At 40.5% G+C, this 18622-nt stretch overlaps 1 protein-coding gene across 1 annotated transcript in view; it reads left to right on the forward strand.

The window, feature by feature from the left end:
- prkn (parkin RBR E3 ubiquitin protein ligase) overlaps positions 1-18622 on the forward strand; it is a 1164186-nt gene that overhangs the window by 249131 nt on the left and 896433 nt on the right. The gene's annotated exons all lie outside the window — the stretch shown is intronic.

Below are 18622 nucleotides of genomic sequence, written 5' to 3' on the forward strand. Positions count from 1 at the left end.
CAGAGCCCACCTCACTGACAAAAGGCAAAGGAGGAAAAACCCAACACCCAACCCCAACCAACCAATTTTCCCCTGCAACCGCTGCAACCGTGTCTGCCTGTGCTGCATCGGACTTGTCAGCCACAAACGAGCCTGCTGCTGACGCGGACATTTACCCCCTCGATAAATCTTCGTCCGCGAAGCCAAGCCAAAGAAGAAGAAGAATTTAGAGTAACTAGTTAACCAACTTTAGGTGATGGGAAGAAACTTGAGAATCTGGGGGAAACCCAAATGATCACAGTGAGAATATGATGTCAGGATGGAGGTCAGATCCTTGGGTCTGTGATGATGCAGCAATACTAACTTCTCCCCTGTGCTGTCCTCCATGGAAGGTTTAAATTCAATTTCAAGTTCAAGTTCATTGTCACATGCACTGAGATAGAGTGGAAAAAAGTTGGTTTTGTGTCTTATCCAGCACATCATCCCTTACATAACTACAACAAATAAAACACAGAGTGCAGATTTACAGAGAGATAACAGATAGAGCAAGGGCAGTATCATTTTTTAAATCTGACTGCAGTAGTAACAAAACTATCCTGGAATTTGTCCGTGTGTGATTTCAGTCTCATGAATCTTCATGCTGATGGAGGCTGCAGACATCACCAAAATTTACTGATGATATAATCAGAAATTTTAGAAGTAACCTATGATTAGCATATGGATAGCCATCCATTTAGGTGGCATGCAAGGAGTTAATGCTTTTCATGGGTGAAGAATTAAAAAAATACAAGAAAACATAGAAAATGAAAAATGTACGTCCATTAATGGATGGCTTCCATAAAAGTATGCGCTGGGTTGAAGAGTTATATATGCTCAGGAGAATAAGGAAAGAAATTTGGAGGATTTTGTCTTAAATTTAAATTTAAATTCAGACATTTGGCATAGTTACAGACTCTTCTGGTCCACAAGCCCATGCCGCCCAAATACACCAATTAATTTACAAAACCCATACGTTTGGAAAGATGGGAGGAAACCACTACATACCCAGAGAGTACGAACAAACTTCTCAAAGATAGCACTGGATTCAAACCCTGGTAAATGGTGCAGTAACACCATTCCTCTAATTGCTATGCTAACCGATCTGTGCTGTCTTATGAGAGGTGTTGATTGTCATGTGTTTCATGTGGAGAATCAAATAACATTTTATTAAGATATTGTACAAAAGCCAAATAAGATCATGTTTTCTTTGACCTTTTCTAAGATTTCCAAATGACAGATTTTAGATTGCAGAAACATGCCTGCATCTCATTCTTGTAAGGGACCTTGTAAATATTATGTAATAATGAAAATTCTGGAATGCACAGCATTTTTTTTAATTCAAGATTTTCCCTGTTCTAAAAATATCTAGAAGTATGTAATAGAGAATGTTCAGATCGACATTTCCAAAGCAATTCATTCTTCTCAATGGTCGCCTTCTATTTACAACCTTAAAGCAACAAGTTAACAGAATTTTAGTAAAAAAAATTAATTTGTGTGCAATGTCAGGCAGAGCTAAACTGTGGCCTCCCTGAGCATACTGGACATTAAAAGTACCAGTTTACAGTGCTCATAGACAATACCTTGCTCTACAAGTCTGATTACTTTTTTTGATTCTTAAATATACTTTATTCAAAATCAGAATTTATTGTCATGAACAAATCACGAAATTCAATGTTTTGCAGCAGCGTCATGGTGTAAACATTCATATTATAAACAATCTTTCAACAATAATATGAAAAATAAAAACAAAATAATAGTGCACGAAAAGTAAGGCAGTGTCTTTAGTTCATTAATTATTCATGAGCATGATGGGAGCAGGAAAGAAGCTGACCTTGTATTGTTGAGTGGTTATCTTTAGGCTCATGTACCTTTTTTCCTGATGGTAAGAGTGGCCTGGGTGGTGGGGGTCTTAGAGGCTGCTTTTTTAAGACACCGCCTCACGAGATGTCTTCAATGGAGTGAAGTCTGGTGCCTATGATGTCGCAGGCCAAGTTAACAACCCTCTGGAGTTCTTCCTTGTCCTGAGATTGGGTGCCGTGCCAGACAGCGATGCAACCAGCCAGAATACTCTCCACAGTACACCTGTAGAAGTTACTGAGAAGTGACATACCAAATCTCCTCAAACACCTCACAAAGTAGAGCCACTGGCAGGCCTTCAATGTGGAGGCTCCAGGACAGATCCTTGGAGATGTGGACACTAAGGAATTTCAAGTTCTTGACCCTCTCCACTACTGGGCCCTCAATGAAAACTGGGTCATGTTCCACTGATTCCTTCCTGAAGTCCACAATAATCTAACATACAGCGCAAGATTGTTGTTGTGACACCACTCAAAGAGCTGCTCTATTTCCCTCCTATATACTTCCTCATTGCCATTTGTGATTCTGCCGAGAACTGTGGTGTCATTGGCAAACGTAGATAGCATTGGAATTTTACCTGGCCAATGTTTATAATGAGTAGAGCTATAGGTTAAGCACATATCTTTGGGGTGTTCCTATGTTGATAATCAGTGAGGAGGAGACATTGCTTCCAATTTGTACTGACTGTGATCTTCCAATGAGAAAGTCAAGGATCCAGTTGCAGTGGGATGTGGAGGCCCAAAATTTGTCACTTCTTGACCAGCACTGAGGGAATAATGGTGTTGAAGGCTGAGCTATAGTCGATGAAGAGCAACCATATGCATGAGTTGCTGTTTTTGAGGTGTCTGGAGCTGAGTGGAGAGCCAGCGATATTGCATCTGCTGTGGAGCAATTGTGATAATAGGTGAATTACAGTGGGTCCAGATCTTTGATCATTGTTGTGTTGATAAAATGTCAAGTCCGTGAGAGATGAGTCTGGACACAAGGGCTTGCTATCAAATATTAATTTTAATAACACACAATTAATAGAAGAGTGTGGGAGAACCATAGCGGGAACATGTGCACAATTAATAAAAGAGCTTGGGAAAAATGCGGACAATTTAATAAGACGTACATGCACCATGTATAAAGGAGTGTGGAAAAATACATGGGTAATAAGACATAGGTGCACAATAGAACATGGGCACAATTTGTAAAAGAGCATACTAAAATCTACTGCATGTATTGATCTACATACCACCTTAAGTAATCCCTTACTAATCACTGCTACCTATCATTGGGGGCTGTTGGTGGGGGAGCAGGATGGTGGGCTTCAGACTATTCAAAATGAAAACAAACCAACAGACCAGCTTGCTCAGAGTATGGTAGACCTGGTTTCAAATCTTTGTGCTTTGTGATTGCCCTCACAATCTGGCAGACTGAGTGTCAAATCTGGGGTTAGGGTTCAGGTTAGGGTTAGTGTTATGGTCTGGGTTAAGGTTAGGGTCAGACTTTCCCATGCTCGTGTTTTATTTCCGCTACCACTTTCCCACACTTGCTACAAATTGTGCACGTGTTTAATTCCCATTACCATTTTCCACACCAGTCTTTTGTGAGTAAAATTATTTACTACAAAACTGCATTCATCTGTTCTCACACACACCACACCCACCCACACACACACTCCCACCCCTCCGCATGCCCAACACCCACCCCCAACCCAGAGAATGAGGAGCTGGAGTGAGGTGTGGGTAATCTCCTTACAGAACAAAGCATTCACTGCCTGTGAGTACATAATATGTAACTCAGGACATCATCGCTGGAGGATGGGCTCCCCTTAGCTTCACGATACCAGGTTGGTAATGTGAAAGTGCGCATGGAACTGTTTTTCTTCTTGGTCCAGTGTGAATGGCCCTACTGGTATTTCAAAACAGGTCATTCACACGCCAATTTAGCAGGTTGCCAATGTGAAAAGGCCTTGTGCTTCTCAGAGTCTTGTAGACTTCTATTAAGTCTAAAAAGGAGTCTAAAGACAAGCACTCAATGGCAAAAGGACAGCTTCTTCCCTGTTGCCATCAGATTCCTGAATAATCAATAAACCACAGACGCCGCCTTACATTTTGTGACTTATTACTTTTTTAAAAGAATATAGTAATGGTATAAGATGGTTACAAAATGAACGTTTGCTCTCTGATGCTGCTGCAAACACAGAATTTCATGACTTGCTCATAACAAATTCTGATTTTGATTCTGAAATCTCCTCTCATCCTTCTGTGCTCCAAAGAGAAAAATCCCAGCTCTGCTAATCTTGCCTAATAAGACTTGTTTTTCAATCTAGGTAAATCTCCTCTGCACCCTCTCCATAGCTTCCACATCCTTTCTTTAATGAAGTGACCAGAACTGAACTAAGTGTGGTCTCACCAGAAATTCATAGATGCAACATGACCTCTCGACTCTTGAACTTAATCCCCCTATTAATGAAGCCCAGCAGCTCAAAGGCTTTCTTAACTATCCTATCATCTGCATGGCAACTTTGAGAGATACTTGGATTTGGACCCCAAGGTGCCTTTTCCTCCACACTTTTGTCCAAACATTAACCTTGTACTCAGCCTTTTGGTTTGACATTCCAAAATGCACCACTTCACACTAATCCAGATTGAACTCTATCTGCCACTTTTCCACCCAACTCTGCATCCTGACTATGTCCTTTTGTAGTCTATGACAAACTTCAGCACTATCCACAACTCTTCCAACCTCTGTATCATCTCCATCTCCAAACTTACTGACCCATCCTTCTGCTTCTTTATCGAGGTCATTTATAAAAAAAATCACAAAGACCAAGAGTTCCAGGACCTGCAGATCTCCACTGTCACTGACCTCCAGGCAGAATACTTTCCATCCACTACTACACTCTGCTTTCCACATGCAAGCAATATTTAATCAAAAGAGTCAAGGTTCCATGGATCCTATGCCTCATGACTTTCTAATAAGTCTGTCATGAAGGTCAAATGCCTTACTAAAATCCATAAAAAACACATCTATTGTCCTACCTTCATCATTGTCTTCTGTTATCTCCTCATTAAACTCAATTAGAATTGTGAGGAGCTTCATGGTGCCATCTACAAAGCCAGACTTCCCACCCAGATGGTACCATGCTTGTTGTTGGTGACTTCAATCACGCCAACCTGAAAACGGACTTTACCATGTTTTTAACAGCATGTGAACTTTGCCACTAGAGGAGAGAAAACCCTGAATCAGGGTAACACCAACATCTCTGGTACGTACAAGGCTGCACCTTGCCCCCACCTTGTTTACTCGGATGACATATCCATCCTGCTAACCCTAGTGAACAGACCGCTGGTGAAGCAAACAATGTCAGTTCGCAGGGTGATCAGAACATGCCGGGGTGGGGGGGGTGGTGTGGGGGGTGGGTGGAGGGAATCCATAGCAGCGCTGCCAGGCTCCTTTAAGACCATCGACTGGACTGGAGCTGTTTCAGGGAGGTGGCCACCAACAATAATCATGTAAACATAGAGGAGTACCTAAGCTCAGTGACTGACTACATCAGCAAGTGCATTTGAGATTAAATGCTTCATACCAAGGCTAACCAGAAATTATGGTAGGGCCCTTCTCTGAGCTCATGATGCTGCCTTCAGGACAGGGTGTAGGACAGCAGTAAGATCAGCCAGGACTGAATTCTCATGTGCAATCTGGAAGGCAAAGTGGGGGTACGCACAGAAGATCCACAGACTGCCGTGGAACACCGGTGACATGAAGTACATATGGTGGGGGACCAACACATTAATGGATCACAAGTCAACCTTGCAAGTTAAAGACAGTGATGCCTCCTTTTCTGACAGACTGAACGTTCTATGCATGGTCTGATGAGAAGAACAGGATGACACTAGAGAAAGTTGTGTCCCCCCTGATGAACATGTCCCCTGCATAGTTGTAGTTAAGGTGAGGAAAACCCTATCCAAGGTGAACCCACACAAGGCAGTAGGACCAGAAAACATAGCTGGTCGGGTGCTGAAGGACTGCGCAGACCAATTGGTGGAGGCCTTCACGGACATCTTCAATACAACACTGCCAAAGTCCATTGTTCGCACAGGGTTCAAGACAGTGACCATCATCTTCATACCCAAGAGGGCGACCATAACAGACCTTAATGACTACCACCCTGTGGCACTGACCTCACCATTATGAAATGCTTTGAGTGCCTGGTGATGGAATGTATCAAACCACACCTCCCACAGATGCTGGACACATTTCAATTTGCCTATAAGAGAAACCATTCCACAAACAATGCTATAGCCTTGTCCCCTCACTTGGTCCTAATTTACACAATAGTAAATAGTGTTTCATATTTTAATTTAAAACTCCATGAAGGGAAGAGGACATTCTTGGTTTAAAAATAATTTTTTCAGCAATAGATGATAATTGAACTTCAAACTGAAAACTATTCCCAATATACCTTAAAAATAAATATGAATAGAGAACTACATGGATTAATTTACAAATTGAAATGAATGACTAAAAAAAGATGACCTTTGATGAAGAACTCACATTGTTGCGTCTTTAAGACAGCCCACAATGTTTTGCTACTGCAGAGTACTTAATCTACAATGGTGTAATATAGCTGCTCAAGCAGCTAATTTCCACATAAGCTCTCAGGAGTCTAAATTGTATTGATGAGATTTCAGAAACACTAATTAATTTGTGAATAGATATCTGTTCTTGGTAGCGTGATGAAGGGAATCTATCAACAAAATATATTTTTTAAAGTATCATGAGTTATTTTACATCCATGCAGAGAGATCTTTGATTTAATAAATCTGAAGCTTGGAGCTGATAGCTGAAAATGCAATCTCCTACTTTGCTGGAGGTGATCAAGGTCATTCACTCATATGGGTAACAGAGAGCCATATCAGGGTGCAGGGATTTAATAGCACTATTTAAACAATCATCATTTCACTGAAAGAAATGACAGAACTCTCAATGGAGAACAAGATAATGGATAACCAGATATATTAGCAACCAACTGGAAGTGCACTGAACCCCATAGAGAAAAAGTGATGGATATCCTTGGGACATCTAGTGCTGAAGATGTGGCGAGAGATGCCTAATTCTCCTCACATTCTATTTCCCTTTCAACACACACAGCCTTCTTGTGTCTCTTACTTTCTCACATCCCCAATATCAGAAGCTTAATCTTGTTGTGTTCACTGAACTGAACTGGAACTAGAAATGGTAGGACTGGTTAATTAAGTTGATGATGTTTGGATAAGAGATACAAGGTAGCAGGCCCTTTCAGCCCACAAGCTCATGCAATCCAAGTGCACCCATGTGACAAATTAACAGACTAATCCTGTACACCTTTGGAATAGATGTATTGATCAAAATTTATTGTCATTTACAGAAGTACAATCTACAAATGCCCTGAATTTTTTGGTTGTTGCTTCTACACCGGTTCATAAATTACACTAACAGACCATAAGGATAAATTAAGTTACCACATAAGATAAAGTAAGATAATAAATAAAAAAGGAACGATAAGTATTCACAATTATGGTTAGTGCCATACAAAAAGCAATCATCCTCGAGAAGTCTGCAGTGGAAAGGGTAAAGAACTTCAAATTCCTGGGTGTCAACATCTCTGAAGATCTCTCCTGTGACCTTTATGTTGTTGCCATCATGAAGAAGGCTTGCCAGTGGCTATACTTCTAATAATGTTTGAGGAGATTTGATATGTCATCAGAGTTTTGCAAATTTCTACAGGTTTACATTCTGTCTGGTATAGAGGTGCCAGTGCAAAGGACAGGAAAAAGCTACAGAGTTGTGAACTTGGCCAGCGCTATCATGGACACGAGTCCTCACTCCATTAAGGACACCTACAAGAGGCACTGTCTCAAGAAACCAGCCACTATCATCATGGAACCTCACCACACAAGCCATGCTTTCTTCTCACTGCTACCATCAGGAAAGAGGTACAGGATCCTGAAAACAAACACCCACTGTTACAAAAAGAGCTTCTTCCCCTCCACCATTGAGATTTATGAATGAACATTGAATCACCTACACTACCTCATTTTTCTCTTCATTTGCACCAATTTATTTTAAAAAAATGTAATTTATAGCAATTTTTGTATCTGTAATGCTGCAAAACAATGAATTTTGTGACACATGTTCATGACAAATTCTGTTTCTGATAGAACAGTTTGTAAATGTAAGCTGATTGGGCTGATAAGTGCTCTGTAATTGTCCAATCTCGAACAAATGACACAACATTCAGACAGAATCTGTAAAGTAGCAATCACAAAATCGTCAGTCAAGGACCATTGCTGAAAAAAAGAGTTTACCTCTGACAATCAATGATATTCAAGAAGGACAGATAATGTTTAGTTATTTTCCTGGAGTTCTTTGAAGATACAAGCTCAATGGAGAGAGATGTGCTATTTGCACTACCAATAAGTGGTAATTCTGTCTTGCCCATAGGAACAAGAATTTTAAGATTGTATGTAATGTCATGTATGTACTCTGACAATAATTTGAAATCTGAATATATTAGATTTCCAGAAGGCATTAGGTAAAGTGCCACACAAAATAATTCTGCATAAGATTAGGTTACATGGTTAGGGTAATGCATTAGCACGGATTGATGGTTGGTTAATGAATAGCAGACAGTGAGTTGGAGAAGCAGGCTTTTCTCTCCTTTGCAATCGGTTGTGACTATATTGGTGCTAACTCACTGCATGTAAATTTCACTTCAGAGCTATGCTCTAAATTACACACCATATCATTTGTTGATTCGAATGGCACAGCAGACTCGATAGGCCAAAGGGCCTAATTCTGCTTATGGTCTTTTGGTGATGGAGTGCTGTAGAGATCAATGATGGGCCTACAACCGTTCACAATATACATGAAAGACTTGGAGGAGTGGACCAAGTGTAGCATATCCAAGCCCATCACAGGCTCCAACCTCCCATCCATATAAGACATCTATGTGAGTCGCTACCTCAAAAAAAAACAGCCAATCTCATAAAGCCAATCTCATAAAACAGCCAATCTCATCAATCGCCCTGGTCATAACCTCTTCTTGCTGTTACCTTCAGGAAGAAGCTTGAAGTCTGGCACCTCTCAATTCAAGAACAGTTTCTTTCCAATAGCTATCAGGCTCTTGAACCTCCCTTTACTACAATAATCATAAACTACTCTGTCACCAGAAAAGGACTGGCTGCACTCTTGTCATGATACTTTTTAATTGCACAATGGTAACTGTGAATATTAATTATCTCTCTTTTGTATTTATTATCTCTTTTTAATCTAATTTAATGTGCACAATATAGTTGCTTTTATTTTTTATTTTCCTTACAGAGTACCTGTTTATCTGCATAAAGTAAAATTCATCATTATCTAAATTTGCAGATTACACCAATTTGAGTGGGAAAGCAAATATTGTAAAAGACACAGAAAGCCCAGAGAGATGTAGATAGTCTAGGTGAATGAGCAAGGGTCCAACAAATTGAGCATAATGTCTGGAAGGAAAAGTAGTAAATCAGACCTCTATTTAAACATTGAAAAAATTACAGCACGCTGTTGTGCTGAGAGACTTTGGAGTGTTTGTGCATGAATCGGGAAAGGACAGTTTGGAGGTGCAGTAGAAGGCAAATGGGATGTTGGTCTTTATTGCTAGACAGATTGAATTTCAGACAGGGAGGTTCTGATCCAACTGTAAGGATACTGATGAGGCTACACCTTGAATATTGTGTACAGTTCTAGTTTCCTGACTTGAGAAAGTATATACTGACTTTGAAGGCAGTGCAGAGGTTGATTCTAGAAATGATGGCTTTGCCTATGAGGAGAGGATGAATAACCTGGGACTCGCAGACAGTGTTTTCATTAACAGGATGGCAGTGGACAGTGTTAATTCCTGGGAGTTCACATATTGGAGGATCTCTCCTGCAGCCAGCACTTCCAGGCAACAGTGGAGCCAAACTGATGGCTTCACTTTTTCAGAGGTACTTCACCTAATTTGTGAAGATTGCTCATATTGATCCTACCATCCCAATTAAGAAGCAACACTAACGACCAATTGAGTGGCATTCAAAAAACCTGCAATGAAAAGATGTCTTTGGACACTGTGGCTCAAATGACTCTATAGCTGTCATTTCCTAACCTCCAAAAATGCCATTGAAGGACCAAACATGTTTGAAAGAGATTGTGTTCACACAAAAAAGCAATGAAAACTCTTGCAAGCATCATGCATCCTGCAGAAGCTGTAGGATGGAAACTGAAAATAAAAATAAAAAGTCCAGAGAAAACTGCATCAATAATTTAGAAATATCTCTGCTCATGTATGTATAAAGTTTCTGCTAAAACGTTTTGTTATTGCTGAAAATCTGCCCTAAGAATCAATATGCATTCAGAGCAGTCCACTTGATGACTGGTCTGTGAATGACTGGCATTTTATATCTGGTTTCACAAGCAATTCACGGCATAAAGCAGAAAGTTATAGTATTTTATTTAAATTTTAATTTGTGGGGGGGGAGTTGGGGGCAGCAGTGCTGGATGTTGGGAGGGGGAGATCAAAACTATCGATCTTTAAAAAATGTTAAAAGTTTAGGGGTTTCAGTTTCTGTAGGCCATTTCATGTCAGGCCTCTGCTTGGAGGCTGGCAACAAGAGTGGATCTAAAACTTAAAACTTACCTTTCAGACAGCAGCCCTAAAAATCTGCTCCATCGTCGCATCTAGAGGTGCCTCGTAGAGCCCTCCGGCGTATTTAGGCGTTAGGGCAAAGAGCTTCCACCTTTACAGATGGGTCTTTTCCCTGCTCAAAAATGCACTAGAGAGATAAAACAGCTGTGAGCAAAGTCTAGAATTGACATACAATGATCTAAGAGATTCATGAGTCAGTACGGCCTCAGAGATAAGGAATAGATGCCATGATGGCTTCATTTGAACACACTGATGAGAATTTTTACAGAAGTATGATTGGACCAGGATCCAATTTAAGAAAGCAGACACAATAATGATGGGTGACTGAAACCATAGAGGATAAAGGCAGAAAAGATAGCTGGTCCCTAAGTTTTGTTTAAAATACAAAAGTTTGCAGATGCTGTGATTGTAGTAAAAACATACTGAAATGCTGGAGTAACTCACGTGGTCTTTCAGATATATTGATAACAGTTTGGGCCTATGCCCTTCTTCAAGGAAGAAGCAGAATGAGCCAAGAGCAGGAAATCTCAAAATTCAGACAGTGCTGGACAAAAGGTGTTAATTGGATATGACAAGGGGAGAGGCAAGAATTTATTAGGTCTGTTAGAGACAGGGAAAATGGGAGAGATAGCTGGAGGAAGGCGACTGTTTCATCTTGTATTCATATGTATGAGTTCTTAGACAACACATGGATGAAGGCAAAGGTTCTTTACTTTAAAGTTGTAAGCAGCAATCATGATCCATTACGGATCTCTCATACAGCAGTCTCCCCATCTGTGTGAGCCCTCTGCTGTCAGCCAAGTATAATCAAACAGGAACTATGATCCTTAAGACATTGCTAGTCTGTGAAGACCTCGTATGCCACGCCATGTCTGGAGAATATGGCTTTCATACTTATTATTACAGCATCTGCAGTGGTGGTATTCTATCTGTGCACCTCTGGATACAGGGAGTAATAGTCTATGATTATCATTACATCTTCCTTTCTTAAAACAAAAGTAGCTTAACATGTTTTCTTTGTATGACTCTCCAATTTTAACTTCAACACCAAGAGCTTACATTTTCATTATTAACAACATTGTTAACATTTTTAAAACTTGTTTTGTGTGTTTACATATACTAAAACTTGAAGAGCACTACTTCATTCTATAACAGGAGTCTTTAAATTTGCTCTATTAGTCTCTTAGGAGGATACACATGTCTTGACAATCTCCTGATTGATTGTTCTTGAATCTGAGTTGTTGCCTCAGATGATGTCTTCTCAGATGTGTATTCAGGTTGTTCAACAGTATCCGTCTTTCCATCAACTGTGTCTGGTCCCATTTGAAGATCTCAACAATTTCTTTGCAGAAAGCACTTTCATCTGTCTGAATGGTGTATTATCTTGGTTGGACTTCACTTTGGACAGTTCCCTTCTGAGTTCATATGTTTGCTTTGTCTTTTAGCCTTACTTAGTCACCAGTGTAGAGTTCTGGTAGGTCTTTTGCTCCACTGTCAAAGTAATACTTTTGCTTTTCCTTCTGTTGTTCTTTGAATTTCCTCACTTTATCCCCTTCTTTTGTTTTTAAGAGGATCTCCTGAATGGGTAGGTTTGATCTTAGCCCACGTCCCATAAGGAGTTGTGCTGGTGACATACCACACTAGAGCGGCATTGTGCGGTATACTAGTATACTCTGGTAGAAGTCCATTCCACTGTCTTTTCACTGCCTGTACCAATTTTTCCACTAGACCATTGGACTGTGGAAATGAAAACTTGATGTTGTGTGTACAAAATTTTGGAACTTTGAATTGCAAAACTGAGGTCCATTGTCTGTGAAGACCTCGTATGCCACACCATGTCTGGAGAATATGGCTTTCATACTTATTATTACAGCATCTGCAGTGGTGGTATTCTATCTGTGCACCTCTTGATACAGGGGGTAATAGTCTGTGATTACAAGATAGTCCTTCCCTTGACATACGAATAGGTCAGCGTCTACCTTCTGGTAAGGTCTGTGTGGTGTTGGGTGTGGCTTTAGTGGTTCTGCAGGATTGCTTGCTTAATACTTCTGGCCTTATGGCATATTGTACAGTTTGACAATTCATTTATTATATCATTGTTGATTCTTGTCCAGTCCATCATTCTCTCATGCTCTTTTCTTACACTTTTCAATTCCGAGATGTCCTTGATGGATCCTTTGTAGCATCTCTTTTCTCAGACTCTTTGGGATAAGGATTTTACTTCCTTTGTAGATGATGTCTTCAACCTCTGATAGTTCTGCCCTGCAGTTCCAGTACTCTGCAATGTCAGGTGAGCAGTCCTGCTTCATGTTGGGCCATCCATCCCAAGATGTTTTTTTCTCACTTGTCTCAGTGTTTCATCTTCGTTTGTCTCTGACTTCATGAGCTCCACTTTTGCATCTGATATGGGTAGTGCACTTGTGATTATGTCCACGAAGGTGTTCATGTCTTCATCCATTTTGGTGTTTGTGGGCTCTCTCGTGTCACAACGTGTCTGCTTTGTACATTTGCTAACCCAGAGTGCACGCTACATTCAGTGTATGGCAGTGCAGCCTAATCATCATTCTTTGTATTCTAAATGGACATTCATTTAATGGCTTTTGTAACAATGCAATCAAGGGCTTATGATCAGTTTCTACACTGATTGCTTGTCCTGACACAAACTGATGAAATCTTTCACAGGCGTATGTGATGCTGAGCAGCTCCTTTTCAGTTTGAGTTTATCGTGTCTCCACATTTATCACTGAGCGTGATGCACAAGCAGTGGGTTGCCAGTCATCATATTTTTGCAGAGAACTGCATCGAGCCCACTATGTGACGTGTCTGATGATATCTTGATGGATCTCACTAGGTTGTAAAACCTCACAACTGGTTCCTCTATGAGCAGTTTCTTTAGTTTGTTCCATGACTTTTCATGCTCATGATTCCACTCCCATTCAATTTTCTTTTTTGTTAGTCTTCTCAATGGAGCCATCTTTTCTGAGAGGTTGGATATGAATTTACCCAGATAGTTGACCTTTCCATTAAACCTCTGTATGTCCTTTTTGCATTGTGGCCTTGGCATTTTCCCAATGGTGAGCATCTTTCTGGGACCTGGTCTTATGCCCTCACTACCAATAATATCTCCTTCAAATGTTGGTTCTGTCACTTCAAGCTGGCATTTCTCTCTATTCAGCTTTGTGTTTGCTTTCCTTGTTGCTTCCAGCACTTTCCTTAGTCTCTCATCATGCTCCATTCTCATGGTTCCCTATACCATGAGGCCATCCATTGAGGTATCAACTCCGTTCAGGTGCTCATAGACCATATGGATAGTTTTGTGATACACTTCAGGAGCTAAGGCAATTCTGAATGGTAACCTTTGGAATCTGTATCTGCCAAATGGACTATTGAATGTGCACAGACTTGAACTTGCTTCATCCAATTTCAACTGCCAAAATCCTGATGATACATCTAACTTGCTAAAACACTTTGCATTTGCAAACTGTGATGTGATTTCTTCACATATTGGAAGCTTAAAGTATTCTCTCATTATTGCTCTGTTCAGATCTCTTGGATCCAGGCAAATTCTAAGCTGTCCATTCTTTTTGTCCACAATGACGAGTGAACTCACCACTCTGTTGGCTCATCTATCTTCTGAATCACATTCAGGCTTTCCATCCTGTCCAACTCTGCCTTTAGTTGCTTTTGAAGCAAAAATGGAAATGTTTCCATGGATGTATGATCAGTGGCATACGTTTGTCCACTCTGGTCATGTGTTGTCCTGGAAGGTAGCCTAGACCCTGAAAAAGGTCATTGTACACTTTCATAAGTTCATCATAAAATGACTCTCCTTCACTTTCCACAGCAAGGACACTTTTTACTAGGTTCAGTTTCTTACAGGCTGTTAAACCTAGTATGGCCTGTACATCCTTTGGTACCATGATGAGCGCTAGTATGTGCTCTTTGTCTTTGTGTTTCATTTGACCATGCATTGGTATATCGGTGCCTGAATATCCTGTCACCTTCACTTTTGTTCCATACATCTTTGGTCTGGGCCTAATTTTCTTAAAATCAGTCTCTGATATTACATTAATTTGTGTTCCAGTATCCAATTTACCTGAAATGCATATTCATTCACTTTTAAACTCAACATCCAGTCTCTGTTTTCAGTCACAACATCTACATAGAATTCCTCTATCTCCCTTTCATCTGCTGCATGAACCTTGCTTTGTTGCACTTGGTTCCTACTGCAATGGGCATAGTGGTTGCTTTTGTTGCAGATATAGCATGTTTTACCAAGTGCTGGACACTTTTTTGGTAGGTGTGGTGTACAGGATTAATGACGTGACTTCCGATTGTCCCTTTCTTTTTTGTTCACTGGCCATGCCTCTCTTTCCACTTTAGCTCTCTTTTTGTTAAATGGATTATGTCTGTTCTTGCTCACTGCATCCACGTTGCAGCTAGTTTCACTGAACAGCTCTTTTGCCTGCATTTTTACAGTTTCTGGAGCCACACAGAGTGCTATGGCTTTTTCCAGGTCTAGATTTTGTTTTCTCTGCAATTTTTCCCTTAGACTATTATCTGGAATACCACACATCTGTCTTTTATCAGTGAGTCAGTCAGTCCACCAAATTCACAGGTTTTGCTTCTGTTTCTCAATCCAGTCGCATACTGATCAATACTTTCTTCCGTTTTCTGTACACGTGAAAAATCTGTGCCTCTCAAACATCACATTACGTTTAGGTCTGTGTCTCAAACTTCACGTTACATTTAAGTATGCAGTATACTTCAAACTATTCCATTATTTTTTTCCAATTTCATTTTGTCTCCTTTGCCAGCAAATGTGAAGTTATTATACACCTCCAGGGCTTCATCACCCACGATATGTGGGAAAACTGACGCTTTCATTTTATCACTTTTCTCGGCAGCTCCGACTAATTTTAAATACAATCCAAAACATTGTTTGAATCTGTTCCAATTTTCAGCCTTATTAGCTGTCACCTGAAGTTTCGCTGGTTGGGTGCAACCCTTCCATTTTTCACTTTGAAAGTTTCTCTTTTTCTTGATAATTTGTGGAGAGCTACTTTCACTTATCAGTTGCTAACTTTAGAATGTTTCTTTTAATTTCCTTCATCCCACTTCTGACACCATGTTCAGCATGTATTCGTATGTGTGGGTTCTTAGACAACACATGGATGAAGGAAATGGTTCTTTACTTTAAAGTCATCGTAAGCAGCAATCATGAGTCTTGCTGACCTCCAATACATACAGCAGTCTCCCGGTCTGTGTGACCCCCCCCCCCCCACCTTGCTGGCAGCCAAGAATAATCAAACAGAAACTATGATCCTTAAGACATTGCTAATAGCAGTGCAAACATAATCACTATCATTACAGTGACAAGGGAAGAAGTGAGGGAGGGGGTTTAATTAAAGCCAGAGAAGTCAATGTTAATGCAATCCAAGTGAAGGGTGCCCAGTCAGAAGATGAGGTGTTATTCCTCCAATTTGTGGGTGGTCTCATTCTGGCAATGCATGAAACCATGGACAGACATGTTAGCAAGGGAATGGGATAGGGAACTGAAATGGGTAGCTACTGGGAGATCCACATTCTTGCAGCGGACAGAGCTGAAGTGCTCAAAAAAGTGATCTCCCAGTCTGCACCCAGTTTCTCTGATGTAGAGGAGATCACAACGGGAGCTCCGGATGCAGTAGATGACCCTTGTAGATTCAAAGTGAAATGTTACCTCATTTGGAAGGACTGTTTGGACCCCCAAATTGTGGTGAGGAAGGAGGTGTGGGTGCAAGTTGAGCATCCCCTGCAGTTTCAGGGGTAGTTACCAAGAGGATGATTGGTGGGAGGGAGGAGTGGATAAGGGAGTCATGGAGGGAGCAGTCCCTGTGGAAGGTAGAATGGGGAGAAGAGGGCAATATGTGTCTAGTGATGCGTCACATGGTAGGTGGCGGAAATAGCAGAGGAGGATGTTTTGGATGCGGAGGCTGGTGAGTTGGTAGGTGAGGACCAGAGGAATCCTGTCCTTGTTGCGCTTGGTGGTGGAGTGGGCCAGAGCAGATTTGCAGGTAAAGGAAGATATGTGGGTGAGTTTTGAGGTGATCGTGATAGAGGGAAAGCCACATTGTTTGAAGAAAGAGGATATTTCTGATGATCTAGCATGGAAATCTTCATCCTGGGTGCATTGCAATAGAGACAGAAGAATTGAGAGAATAGAATGGAGTCCTTACAGGGCTCAGGGCGGGAAGAGGTGTAATAGAGGTAGCTGTGGGAGTTGGTGGGTTGTAGAAAATGTCTGTCGTGAGTTTGTCTCCTGAGATGGAAACAGAGGTTGTGGAAAGGAGAGTCTTGGTAGCGATGGACCAAGTGAATTGGAGGTCAGGGTGGAAGTTGACATCAAAGTGGATGAAGTCAATGAGATCATCATGGATGCATGTGGCAGTACCAATCTTGTCATTGATCTAGCAGAGGAAGAGTAAAGGGGTTTTTCCTGTGTAGGCTTTTAGCATGGATGAAGCCAACAAAAAGGTAGGCATTGCTGGGCCCATGCAGGTACCTATGGATTGAGCAAGTGGGATGAATCAAAGGATAAATTATTGAGAGTGTGAACAAGTTCTGCTAGCTAGAGAAGAGTGGTGGTGGAGGGGAAACTGGTTCGGTTTATTGTCCAGAAAGAAATAAAAGTCTTTGAGGTTTTCATTATGGGAAATGGAGGTGTATAGGGATTGAATATCAATTGTAAACATGAGGCAATGAAATTCAGGGAACTGGAAGTTATTGAAATGGAGGATGTGTGAAGTGTCCCAGATGTGGGTGGCTAGGGTGGACAAAACAGAGTCACTGTAAGTGGAGACCAATTTGGTGGGGCAGGAGCACACGGACACGATGGGTCTGCTGGGACAATTGGATTTGTGGATCTTGGGTAGGCGGTAGAAACAGGTGGAATAGGGTTGTGTTCCCAAAATTAAAAATCGTTTGGAAACAATTTAGTAGTTCAGGAATCATTATATTTGGTGAAAATGAACTAGTATATAAAAGAGGATTAAATATATGGGGATGATTACAAAAAAAATATAGGTGAAGCCTTAATATGTGATATTTCTGCTTCCAGTACACAGTTAAGAGAGGCAGAGACTATGGCTCCTGTTCTTCCTGTGGTGATAATGTGCAAATCAAAATTAATTTAAAGGTGCAATAGTGGAAGGGACAGAGATTATTTTGAATGTTGTGAAGAGTTGATTGATATGCCCTATATTTGGTGGAGTTGGAAACCAGTCTGTCTCCATCAGATAGCAGTAAAAGGTCAAGCTATCATTGCACTTTATTTCCTCAGCACAGCCTGTGGTAAGGTAAAGCTCTTGACTGCCACACAATAATTCAAAGCCATTTGTGTGAAATGTCCCAAATGGTGCAGTCTTATTGACAGATTTGAACGATGGATTCATTACTACCATGACTTGTGCTGAGTTCATTCCCCCTTTGATTCAATTAGCTTGGATTAATTGGACTGAATTCAAAGCTCTGAGGTAAATGGAAAATACTCATACATAATTCAATTGAAACAAGTCTTATTGGTAGCATAAAATTAAGTATAGTGTTAAAGGGAAGTTTGGCATTTATGATAATAAGAATTTAATAAAGATCTGAACTATAGATCTAGTCTAATGAATCACTTGATCAAATAGTTTGGATATATTTGTAGTTGATTACTTCATAAGGACATGAAAATAGGACAAGGAGTGAGTTCACAGTCCGTCAACTTCCTCCACCATTCTACAAATTCATAATTGATCTTTGACCTCAATTCCACTTTCCTTTTGAATCCCCTTATTTGTTGCCAAATTCATTTGGCACATAGACATTATTCCTGTGGTTTGTGTGCTTTGATCATATGCATTTGTGATTAATTGTATGCATCAAAATTAAACCCATAGTGTTCAAAAGAAATTTGCTATTTAATCAAATTTTGGTGTCAATGAAATAGCGTTTCTTCTTCCAAATTTGTGATGATATTATCTAAACATAACACCTCTTGTGTTCCTATTCAGAATGGCAGAGCTGAAA

The sequence above is a fragment of the Narcine bancroftii genome, chromosome 4 (genome assembly GCF_036971445.1).
Source record: "Narcine bancroftii isolate sNarBan1 chromosome 4, sNarBan1.hap1, whole genome shotgun sequence".
NCBI classification, from domain to species: Eukaryota; Metazoa; Chordata; class Chondrichthyes; order Torpediniformes; family Narcinidae; genus Narcine; species Narcine bancroftii.